We start from the raw sequence: 13549 nt of genomic DNA, 5'->3' as shown, positions 1-13549 counted from the left end.
GTGGCCATTTGACTAAAAGGAATAGCTGCTGTCTATTCATACTGTCCATGTACCTCATAATCTTATCCTTCTGGATCACGGCCCCCTCAGCCTTCTCTCCTCGAAACTAAACAACCCAAGCTTATCCAGCCTCTCTCCATAGCTGGTGAATCCCCTCTCAACCCTCCAGTGTAATCACATCCTTCCTGTAATGTGGCTCCCACTATTGCACACAGTATTCCATCTTGGCCTCACCAAAGTTCCACAAAGCTTTTATAATCTATGCCTCGATGTATTAATGCTATATTTACGCTCCCCTATGCTTTTTCAAAAAATTATTAACCTCTCTAGTCACATTCCGGGTTGTGTGCAGAAGTACCCTTTGAGCTTCCTAGTGTGCTGCCATTCATGGAGTCCTCCTCTGTCTGGTTCCTTCCTCCAAAGTACATCACCTCATGTTTATCAGAGTTACATTCCACCTGCTGTTGATCCACCCATCTGACCATTCCACCTGTATCTTTCTGTAACATAAGGTATTTCTCCTTATTGCCAACTACCCGGCCAATCATTGTATCAAACACAAACTTACTTATCACACGCCTCCCGTCCATATTCACAGATCCACCATTTATGAATACCACAAATAATAAGGTTAACAGTCACACAACACAAGCTTATAGTCTAACAGGTTTATTCGAAGGCACTAGCTTTCAAAGCGCTGCTTCTTCAGCAGGTGGTTGTGTGCTTCGAAAGCTCGTGCCTCCGAATACACCTGTTGGCCTGTAAGCTGGTGTTACGCGATTCTTAGCTTTGTCCATCCCAGTCCAACACCAGCACCTCCAAATCACAAATAATAAGGGACACATCTCTGATCCCCGTGGTGCACCATTGAACACTGGCCTCCAGTCATACGAACGGCCTTCCATTACCACCCTATGTTTCCTAACACTAAAGTTGATTTGGATGCAACTTGGCAAGTCACTAATGAGTCCTACCTGATCTCTTGTTATTCTGTTCCGATTGACACACTTGTAGAACATCTGGAGATTCTCCCAATTCTTAATTGCCAGCAGGTTTCCATGCCCCTGTGTTAATCAGTCCACTCCAAGTGATGAATTTCCTCCTTATTGCCGTCTTAAATGGCCTGTCCCAGATCCTGCCATTATTTGCCTTGAATGTGGATTTGACTGCCAGCGAAGCATTCTGTTAATTTCCAACCTTTGTGAATTTTCTAAATTTCACTGTGACTCACCTCTCATTCTTTGAAACTCTAGTTTCCTCATCAGGCAATCTCACCATCTGAGGGATTAATCTGGAGTATGTCCATTGCACTTCCTCTGTGGTCAGCATATTCTTTCTCAGACTCGGTCACCAAAACTGTACTCAATACTCCAGGTACAGTCCCACCAACACGCTGTGAAACTGCTTAAACACGTCTTTACATTTATGTTCTGACTCCCTTAAATGAAGGCAAACCAAACTTTAACTTTTCTCTTACATATATTCCTCCAAATACACTTCACATTCATTGCATTTACGAACTCACTGTTTGAGTTCTTATAGAAACCCTTCCGAAAATCCAATATATGCCACTTCCCCATTATCTGTGCTGTAAGAAACAACTTCAAACGATTCCGAAGTTTATCAAGTATGATTTCCCTATCAGAAATGCATGCTGATTCTCTCCATTGTTGCTGTTAATTTCTACATATCAAAAATCTCATCCTGTGTAATAGATTTCAAAAGTTTCCTTACAGATGTCAAGATAATTGGTCTGTAGTTCTCCAAACTATGTCATCTTCCCATTGTAGCTGCTTGGATCCCTTCCATTCATCTACAATGCTTGGCTCACGTTTACCAACGTCCACTTCCATTTATCTGCAATGACTTTCGGTCTCTGCAGAATGCGCAGGCAAATAAAACACAGTCATCAACAGTGCAATTAATACTTCTATTGGTGATTTATTTCTGACATTTTGATAGGAAGTACATCTGTTTCGTCAGACTTAACAATGCTCAATCCAGCTACATGTTCAAGTACTACCTTGTTACTGATATGAATTGACTATGTCTTTAGCTGCAGAAGGCTGATATGATCACTTGGTATTTCTGGATCTTCCTGCATGAAGACTGATGCAAAGTAACTGGTTATTTTCTTGGCCATTTCCCTGTTCTCCACAATAAGCTCTCCTCTTCCGATTTCAAATTTCGACATTTGACCTTGCTTTTATTTTGTTTCCTTTGAAATATAGATCGTAGATTGATGCAGTCTTTGTGTTCCTGTTCTTTAGCATGTACGGTCTCTTTTTGATTTTCTCATTAGTTTCATGACCTTCCTTTTCTGGACTGATAATTTCTGAGAATTGTCAGGTTTCCACAAAATCTGGAATTCTTCTGAAGTCACTTCCTATGATTAATATATTTTCCAATTTATTATGTTAATCATCATTGAGTCACTTTCCCTTTCTTTGGTGTTTGTACCTGAAATACATAGACATATTTTTCACACTATGCAGTATTTATAAAAATCTCCTGGTCCTGACCAGATATATTCAGGAACACTGCAGGAGGATAGAGAAGAAATTGCGGGTGCCCTGGTTGGTTCATTTCCATCATCGTTGGCCAACGACTGAGGTCCTGGACGTCTGGAGGGTAGCAAATGCTGAGCCCTTGTTCAAGAAAGGCTACAAAGATAAACCTGGGAACTAAAGGCCAGTAAACCTAAAATCTAGTAGGTAACTTACTTGAGAAGGTGCGGAGAGATTGGATATACATGCATTTGGAACGAGAGGGTATGGTTCGCAGCAATATTAGAATGGTGCTGGAAAAGCACGGCAGGTCATGCAGCATCCAAGAAACAGGAAAATCTATGTTTTGGGCAAAAGCCCTTCATCAAAGTCAGCACGGCTTTGTGCATAGGAGGTCATGACTCACAAATTTGTTGGAGTTCTTTCATGAAGTGACCAGCAACGTTGAGGGGGCAGGGTGGTATACATAGCCTAGATGGATTCCAGTAAGGCCTTCAGTAAGCTTCCACATGGTACGCTGCTCTGGAAGGTTAGATCACATGGAATTGAGTGGGAGCTGGCAAATTCGATACAAAACTGGCTTGATGGTAGGGAGCAGAGGGTAATACTGGAATAATGCAGGTCAGACTGGAGATCTGTGACTATTGGAATGACTCAGGGGCTGGTGCTGGCACCACTACATGTTACATATATATAATATATGTGTATATATATATATATATATATATGATGTAAATGAGAATGTACAGGCATGATTTGTAAGTATGAAGACGACACTAAAATAGGCAGCATCATGCAGAGTGAGGAAGGTTATCAGAAATTTAGAAATTACAGCAATACCTTGATCAGCTGGGGAAGTGGGCTGAGAAATGGCTAATGGATTTTAATATAGATCAGTGAAAGTTCTTGCATTTTGGCAAGTCAGATCAAGGTTGGAGTTTCATGGTGAATGGTTGGATCCTAAGGAGTGTAGTGGAATAGACGGACCTTGGAATTCAGGTGCATGGTTCTCTGAAAGATGATTCAGAGGTAGACAGGGCCGTGAAGAAAGCTTTTGGCACACTGGCCTTCATCAGTGTATATCACTGAATATCGAAATTAGGGAGTTATGTTGCAGTTATACAGGACGCTGCTGAGGCCATATTGGTAGCGTTATGTTCAGCTTTGTTCACTGGGAGGCAAGCAGTGGTTGTTAGAGTCATAGATGTTATTAAGTTGGAAAGAGTGCAGGACAAATTTACAACGATGTTGCCGTCTCAATGATCTGAGTTATAGGGAGAGGTTGGACAAGCTCGGACTTTTTACTTTAGCGTTTATGAGACTGAGGTGGATCTGAGAAAAGTGTATAAAATCGTGACAGGCATGGTCAGAGTGAATAAATTCAGTCTTGTTTTCCCAGGCTAGGGCAATCACAGACTAGAGGGGATCAGTTTAAGGCCAGAGGGAAAAGAAAAAAAGGGAACCTGAGGAAGAAAGTTTTACACAGGGAACCTTTTACGCATATGGAATGAGTTGCCAGCGGAAGAGGTTGAGTTGGCTACTTTCACAACCTTTAAAAGGCAATTGGCCAAATACGCAGATAGGAAAGTATTACAAGGATACGGGGCAATGGCAGGGGTTAGCGTGGCTGGACATTTTGTCGGAATGGACTATATTGGACCAAAGGATCCGTCTCCGTGCTGTGGGACTCTATGACTCTAACAACCATTGCTTGCCTCCCACTGAATGTTATATTGTACTTTCCCAATTCACTGGAGCCAACTTGACCCTCGAGCCTCCAGGCTTCTATAATGTATGCAGACACCGTGTAAATTCCACCTTCTTAAAAGCTGCTTCAGAGCAAGGTTAGTAATTCGTCAATCTGACCACACAACACCAAGTCCGAAATGACCTGCTCTTTAGTTGGCTTCACAACATACTCTTCAACCCACCTCATATAAACTTAAGGAATTTATTTTACACAGCATGAGCAGTCACTTAGTTAATGCAGTTTAGATGCAACTTGAGACCATCCAATAAGACTGAGGTATCCACAATACTTACCTATCGAATTTCCAGAGCATGTGATGCTGAGATTTTCTGCAGCCATTTAGTTTCGATATGTAACACAGCAATATTTGCTCCTCCTTCCCATTTGTAAGCTAAACCCAAACTGATTCTGTGGAAGCTGAGGGACAGGTATTTGTTATTATTAGTGCTAGACTTTGACAAGACATTCGGGGAGACTCACCTCGACGCTGAGATGCTCTGAAGAAATGTCCATCAATACAGGACAAGCAACAATATCCTCCCCACTCTTTCAGGATAAAGGTCACCATATTCTCTCTGCTCCCTCACACTCACTGTGTATCTGTTATTGCACCTACCCCCAGAAAATCCTCATGCTCTATCTCCAAATAAGGCTCAGGCACTACCACGCTCACTATTGAATGCAGCAGCTTCCTTGCCACACTTTCTCTGTCACCTACGCAATACACCCCATACTAATAACACTATATGGATTCAAAACTGTCGACTGACTCATTCCGGACACCTCACAATTCCCCCCAGCCCCACCTACACCAGAATGATCAGCAGGGCCACCCACTCCTGCCCTCACTCCCTTCTCCCTTTCTCCCATTCCAAGAGAAACAGCCTGGAATAGGACAGAAATGGCCAAGCCGTGTGGTGGAGTTCCCAATATCCATTCCCTCACCCGCCTAACACTTGCCATGTGGGGAAGACCCTAGTACAAGATGGAGTGGATTGGGATTCCTCGCGTGGAATGACTGAAACATCCATGAAAGACAGTTCTAACTTTAAACCCACTGGCAGTTCCAACGACAGTCCTTTCACTCCCGCAAAAAAAAACACCAATGCCTCACTGCACAGAGATGCAGACACAGAAATACACAGAATTATTGGTAAAAACCCCAATATACGAACAAACACAATACATACAAGGGGATAGACATGCAAACACGTAGAAACACACATAGACATATCGAGTCACACACAAATAGACACAAACACAATGAGAAATACACAGGCTGATACACAGAAAGACAGACGTAGACACACAAATACACAGATGACAAGCAGATGAACACACATACGTACACACAGACACAAACATTCGTGTCATTAAGACACAAATAGATAAGATTTTGATTTATTAGGCTATCAACGATTCTCAGAGGGAGGCAGGAGAATGAGGTTGAGGAACATATAAGAAATTATCGAATGGCATATCAGACTCGATGCCAGAATAGCCTCGTTATGCTCCTTTTTTCATGCTTATATGGTGTTATGATATCAGGTATTCACTTTCCGAGACAGCAGCAGAGGCTGGGTTTGATACATATTTGATTGGAAAAGGTCAGTGGCAATGTGGGACAGGTTTGGAGTCCGGAAAGGTTTATGGTTATTCCTTATTATTCTGTATCATGTCTGAAAAGAGGTGGTGATTTGTTGCTCAAAAACACAGTTTTAAAATAACAGGTCCTAGAATGAAATAAGGACGTCACTTTCACTTTAGTGTTGTGCTACCTGTGGTGTCCTCATCCTCAGGGAGCAGTGAAGACTCGGTTGTTGAAGATATTCAAGGCTGAGCGCGACTAACCTTTGCTGGGCAGGAGAGTCAATGTTTATTGGGAACAGACAGGAGACGGATGGTCAGACACACTCGGATCAGTCATGAGTATTCTGAATCGTGCAGCCAAATGGCCAACTACGCCATGTTTTGTTCCTCAATCCAGCCCTCGATGCTGTAACAGAGATATACTGCTGCCCCAGCCTATGTGTTGTTCTCTCAATCCACCCTCGAGGCTGTTACAGAGTTATACTGCTGTCTATACCCCATGTGTTGTTCTCTCAATCCATCCTTGAGCTGTTACAGAGTTATACGACTGTCCCTCCCCATGTGTAGTTGCTCCACCCCTCGAGGCAGCTACATTGTAGAATCGTTACAATGAGACAGGAGGAGACCATTCTGCCCATCTAAGGAATTACACAGGAAAATAGAATGAAGTAATTCAGCTCGTTGAGTACATTACACAGCCCAGGAGGAGGCCATTAAATCTGCCTGAATGGATACACAGGAACAGGAAAGCTGTCGCTAACAGGAAATAGAGAGTAGAGACAAATGTTTATTTTCAGGCTACAAAGCTGTAACTGATGGAGTGCCTCAGAGATCACTGTGGGGTCATCAGTGATCAATAATCTGTTTCAAAGATCTGGAGGAAGGGGAGGGAATGGCTTGGAACTCAATTAGCTCGTATACCAAGATGGTCATTCAACGTATCATCAAATGGATGGACTGAGTCTGCAATCTGATACAGTCAGGACAAGTTATTGAGCAAACCTGCAACAGAAATAACATAAGGTAAGTTGTCTATTTTGTGAAGGATAACACAATGGGAAACCAATTAAATGGAGAGAGATTGCAGAAATTAGTGATACAGGCGGTTTCCATGTTCCTGGGACATGAATTATATGAAGTCAATCCGCTGATGAAGCAAGTGATTTGGAAGGTAAGTGGAATGCTACAGTTTTTGGCACAATGTATCAGGTTTAATCGCGGGTATGTTTTATTGCATCTGTCCAGGGCATTGCTGAGACCAAGCCTGATGCACTGTGTGAAATTTTGATCCCCAAAACTAAAATAAAAGGATATAATTATTTTCGAAGTTTTTCAAAGATATTTCCCATTACTCATTCCTGGAATGCCGGCCTTTTGTTATGGGGGATTAGCAGTTTCGAGCTTAGCTGAGAAATAATATTGAACCATCAGTGACTTTCTGAAAAGTGTATCAGCTGGATGCATATTATCTCCTGTCAGGGAGACTAAAGCTAGAGAATATTTTTTTAGAGAAAGATGTATTGATATTAACACACATACTATGAAGACACCAACCAATATTTACAAATTACGCAGACACATGTAAGCATGTCATCAAATTTTAAAATGGGGACTTTTTTGCGATTGAAAGGAATTGTGTACAAGAGCAATGACGCACCTGCATATGATCCATAATCAGGTTTTCCAGAGGATGTTTCAGGAGAGCACATCTGGACCAGTTTGTGTTCAACTGACATTATTATATGTTTCAACACAAAGAGGAATAAAAATGTTCCCTGCCTGAGAAGCAGCAGCCAATTGATCTCTCTCTCTTACTTTGTTGCGCCCGATAGCAAAGTGTGAGACCATAAAATCCCCGAGTTATCTGTACCACTTGTGAAGGATTCCTGGTGAGGATTCATTGGAATCTCTCCACTGCCTGAAACAAAGGGAATTCAGCCAAATCCAACTGTTCCAGAAAGAAATACAACTACCAGTAGCTTGTCTGAGCAGAATAATCTCAAAGCAGAATAACGTTTAGGACACATTATCATTTTACCATTTGTTATGAATTCAATTTTCTGTGTCTTATTATTTCTAGAAAATGACCTACTCTGAGACCTATGTCACTGGCCACCTCTCTAAGCTTGTTGCATTTAAGATTAGTGTCACCAAAGGAGGAGTGGGAAAGGAAAAGAAAACAGTGACCATCCAACATTGAAAGTTTCTCATTTGTGTTCCAACCAAAGGGCTGTTCAAGTGAGAATTCCCTTCCCCGGAAGTTTGTGGTGCCTAGATGTTTGCATTTATTCACAGTTGTTTTTGGTGACATTTGACAAATTAATTTCGGAAAATGGTATACAGACAGAAAAGTTCTGCTGAGACCACAATTACATCACCCATGATGTCTATGCATTGTGGAGCGGCGACAAAGTGTCTAAAGGACCCCTCCTACTGCTCAGTCCTATGTTCCTGTGTTCCATTCAACGCCTCACAGCTCCTGCAAGGAGCAGATGGAGGCCACTTACTTCAAATATCTGGCCACAGTAACACAGGATCTCATTCAGTCACTCCAGACTGTCACACACGGTTTGGTGTGGGTTGGAAAAGATACCTCTGGTCTCTATAGAGTATGCCCTCTCTGCAACTTGTGCTTCATTTGTTGGTCATGGTGTAGACCCAGGTTCACTGTGACTGCAGCCCCTATACCTCACCCAGGGATGAGTCACAAAATATTTTGCTCTCTCTGATTGGAACGTTCAATAACAGAACGTTCAGGAAAATTACACCATTCACTTTGTAATTCAGGATACGAGGACAGAAGGAACAGGATCAGGTAATGCGGACGATCAAGCCGTTGTATACCATCAACCATCATGGTTAATCTACTGTTGACATTAACTTCTTTTATGCCTAATTGTTCACACTCCTTAGCTCTCTCACAGTTCAAAATCCATCTACCACCCCCTTAAATACTTTCAGTGATGTAGCTCCCATAACACTCCAGCACAGATAATTCGTGATAGTGATTACGCTCTGTCAGAGGAAAACACTTTTTATACATGCATTGTCACCTATTGATATGAACAAGAGGTGTACGTAGGTGTTCAGGAAAGAGTGAATAGCCTCGATATCAAGGCAGTATGTGACTGAGGATGGCATTGGGACCACCTCCTTATTTGAGCTGAATGGGAATCAGCTGTTACCTTCCGCTTGTGTGGGTCTTTCAGAGGACAAAGAAAGATGTTTGTGGTTGGTGGCCAATAATCCATTCATTTCAGGGACATCTCCTCAGGTTAACCTCCACAGCACAAACACCTTCAGCTGTTCCATCAGTGTCTTTCCCCATCATAAGATCTGAAGTGGGGATGATGACTGAAGATCACACAATGTTCAGAATATTTTGTCCCCCATCAGCTCCTGAGCCATTCAGTGTCCATGTGCAGCAAGACCCGGACAGCATTTCGGTTTGTGCTGTTAAAGTGTCGGTAACATTCAGTAACAGTGTTGCCAGACACTGCACATTTCTACAGTTAAAAGAGGATCTCATTCAGCATCTCAAGTCTATTACACACTGAGATGTGGAAACCATTGAGCCCGTCGAAACTACTAATCAAGAAGAGGGATAGCCCATTCAATCATCCTGCCTGTTCCCAGGAAGAGAAGGGGTCTGGTCAGTACATCGAGCTGTTACAGGAAGAGGCAGAGCCCAATCAGGCCCTTAAATCTGATCCATGATACCACGAGGAGGCTATTCAGCCCCAGGTGATAGTTATACAGTAACAGGAGGGTGTCGTTGACACTCCAACATGACAAACTAATGAAACAGAGACTGCACTGATAGAGGGATCCATGATGCTGAGCATGGCTCCATTGTTTGTAGAACGTGTGCTACTTTAACACTACTTGCTGGCAGTGAGGAGGGAAGTCAACTGTTTTCTGTCAAGTCTCAAGGAGGCATCTTCCATCTCCGAGAAGACACACCCATTTTCTCCATGGAGGTCAGAAGCTGCAGGGAAGAGTTAACTCTTTTATAATGAAGGTATTGTTTCTGCTGTCAGGATTATGGACAACATGACATTCAGTGCAGGATCACGCACCAATTGGACTTTATTAATGTTGGGAGATTTTATTCAAAAGCCTGGGCCTCTCTCTCACACTCTCTATCTCTCTCGCTCTGTCTCAACTGAAATAGGAAGTGGGAGTGGTTTGGTCGATCGTTCTCAAAGACTCTTAAACTATCGATAATCATGTAACCCAAGTAAAAAAAAGTCATGGAGTTTATCACCGTAACAGTGTCTGTTTGGAACATCATGAGTGACTGTCCATCACCCTTAAGGTTCAATGTAATCACCTCTTATTCTCTCACTGAGCTACACTCACTGCTCATGGTGCCATCATCCCAGGGATTAGGCTGGTGAAATGTGAGAGAAAGTCTATCCACAGTACCCCAAATCCTGCCTCAACAACACTCTCACTTCGACATCACCGTTTCTTTCCTGTGACACAAAACACCATTCCTTCTCTCTGCCCTACGACTGACATGGAATGTATAAGTTCCTTACAGCTGTATGTCACATCAATAAAGCCAACACCAGAGATGCGTATGGAGATGTCCATCACTCTTGGGGAGAATTTCAATGAGATTGAATACACCTAAAAGAGGGGATAATCAACTACCTGAATGGAAATAAGCTGAAGGAATACGGTAAACAGACAGAGGAAGGGAGCTATCTTTACTTCTGGACTTCTCTCACAGGATGCATGCAGCCCTGGCCAGGGCAGCATGTTATGCAGATCTTGAACTGAGTGGCTGGTTCAGCTGTTCCACAGGACAGTAAAGAGTAAAACGCATTGCCGTGTATTTGTCGTGTTACAACACAGGATAAATCTGCCTGCTTAATTAAAACCAACAACAGAGAAAAGATTTATCCAATGCAACAATCTGTGATAATTCTAGAGTCGAAATCTACTTAAAGTAAAAATTAATAACTTTATTTCTTAAAGTATAACAGAGAATAATAAACGAACGACTATTTACAACTTCTTCCTCTCACCTGTCTTTGACCTTCCCCCTCTACAATACCAGTCCGATAAAACTCCTAATTAAGATTTACAAAACAAAACTTCTTATCTCAAAACTAGGAAGCTTTCGGTTCTTCTCCATATTCCTCTCTTCTTTTCTTCTTTTGGTTTCTGCTTCACTAGTTACTAATCATTAAAAATTCCTTCAGGAGAGCTATTTTTCAGGCAGACTTTGCCTGCTTGTAGCTTGGCAGTTCTCCTATGAACTGTTCAATTTTCCACAGTCTTGTACCTCAAACCAGCGGATTGAATCATTGGCTTTTAAGATTGTTAATATATTAAATCAAACTTGATTGGATGTGGGTACTTTTGCGTATTATTGAAACTGTTTGGCTGAATTTGTTTTTGTCTCGAGACAATGAGCCAATTGAGTTGTTCAACCAAATGTTACATTATATCTATTTTTCAGAACACTTGGTGCTGTTAGATGGTTATTGCTGGCTTTTAATTCTCCTCAAGATACACTACACCCACATGTTCATCATCAAAGTCACACGGAAACCTGACTAGGGAAGCATGACACACATTGACTTCGCGAAAGGACTTGAGTCAAGCAGATGCGTTTTTATAATAAATCGAAATGGTTGTTTTTAAATTCCACCAATTTCCTTCATGTTAAAACAACAGACTATTATTCTGTGGCTCTCGATTTTGAGTCAATGGCTTGACCATCATAAACTGTTTTCCCATATGTGCAGAGAACAAGTTAAACATCCTCAAGAGCAGTTATTGAGTGACAGACAAGCGGTTAGTTCACCGGGAGACAGAACTAGGGCTTTTAGAAAACATCACTTCTTGTCCAATGCAGACAGTGATCTCCTCTATACTGTGCTATTTTCTGAAGTTTTCAAAGGTTACCAATATCTGACAGGATCAATACGCAGGAATGGGGGGAGAGGGCTGGGAGGATCAGTGTGTAAAATGATTAGCATCACAATAATACTGTTCCCATTCATTATAAACAGTGCTACTTCATTGTGTTGGCCTCTTTGTTCTTCCTGTACAAATGAGGAAACCTTTGATTATCCAGTTCTCAGTCGTAGTCCCACTGCAGCCACATCTCCATAATGACAGAGATACCTGACCTGGTTCATACGATTTAAAGCTACCATTTCATTGGCCTTGTTGAAACAGTCGTAAGGAAATCAGGGGCGTCAGCAAGTGCAGAGCCCAAGATGGCTGTAGGGTCCAGAGGAGGTTACAGAGATAGGAAGGTGTGTGAAGGCAGGGGGATATAACAGGGATATGGGTTGTTCTAGAGGCAGAAGGAGATTACAAAGACAAGAATAGTTTTAGGTTTTAGTTGAAGTGAAAATGGAGCTGGACCGGCCAGATCAATATTCTGGCTACAAGAGCCTTGTAGAGTGAAAACCTCCCTGACACCTGATAAAAATGTTACCTGAACAATTTATCACATGATATAGCTCGCTCTGTCTCTGCACCAGAAATAAACATTCTGTCCACTGTTCCTATAAACGGCCAGTCTCTGGAACATCCTTCATGTTCCATGACCCTTCCCACTTCTGTAAACCCATTGGTTTCTACAAAACATTTGTGTAAAGGTCTTCATGCCCTATGAAGCTCCCTGCTTCAAAACCCGCTTCCTCCTTATGGAGAAGGTCACAGACAAACGGCGATCGAGTTTTCGGAAAGTGGTGAGAGATTAGTAAGAGACATTCTGGGTGGAGGACGTTGACATCGAGAGTTAGCAGAAAACAGAAGAAAAGCTTGTACTGGTCCTGCAGGAGATTGATAACAGGAGGATCTACTGAAAGGGACATGACTTTCCTTGGAGAATTTTACAGAGACAGCGTTGGCGAAACTGGAGGAGCTTTCAGAGACGAGGAGATTTGTAGGTATTAATGAACGTTAGAGATACGTGGAGTGTTTTTATAATGATTGGAATGGGGTCAGGTCAACCTCATTAATACATGTTCCTTGATTGGGACTGTGAACCTGGTCCAATCAGGGAATCCTGGCTGACATAAATAAACAGAACCATCAGGGTCTCTGTTCACTATAGGAGCAGGCTCAGAGCTAACGTGGGTCACTGCCATGTATCGTGCATGTAGAAACAAAAGGTGATTTGGTGACGGAATACCAGCCTCTGTTGAGTTACTTCAGTTTTAACATCTGTTAGATATTACAGAGAGAGGGAGGGCTGGAGCTGTTTCCACAGATCAGGATGGGTTTACAATCTGGAGGTTGCAGAGACAGTGAGCTGTGTCAGGGTGGTTACAGAATCGGGAGCACTACCGGGACTAGAGAATGTTACACAGCTGATTAGGCATTGGAGTAGGTTACACAACAGGGAACATTGTAGGGACTGGAGCAAAGAAAAGAGATGGGCAGGGATGTCAGTGCTGGAGGAAGTTGGAGATATAATGATCACTGTAGTGGCTGGGGTTTATGGAGATACTGCGATCTGTGAGGGCAGGAGGGGGTTAGTAACGCTGATTGTTGTATGGATTAGAGGAGATTGTACAGATTATGTTTCTATGGATCATAGTAGTTGCAGAGAAGGGGAGAGCTGTAAAGATTTGAAAAGTTTTTCTACAGATAAATGATTATCGAGGCTGGATGAGACGCCAGAGAAAGAAGGTTTATATGGACTGTGTGAATTACAGGGATCAGGAGG

This window comes from Chiloscyllium plagiosum, unplaced genomic scaffold (assembly GCF_037043375.1).
Source record: "Chiloscyllium plagiosum isolate Xiang-an unplaced genomic scaffold, Cpla_swu_hap1 HiC_scaffold_45, whole genome shotgun sequence".
In the NCBI taxonomy this organism is placed as follows: Eukaryota; Metazoa; Chordata; class Chondrichthyes; order Orectolobiformes; family Hemiscylliidae; genus Chiloscyllium; species Chiloscyllium plagiosum.
This window is presented reverse-complemented; position numbering follows the sequence as displayed.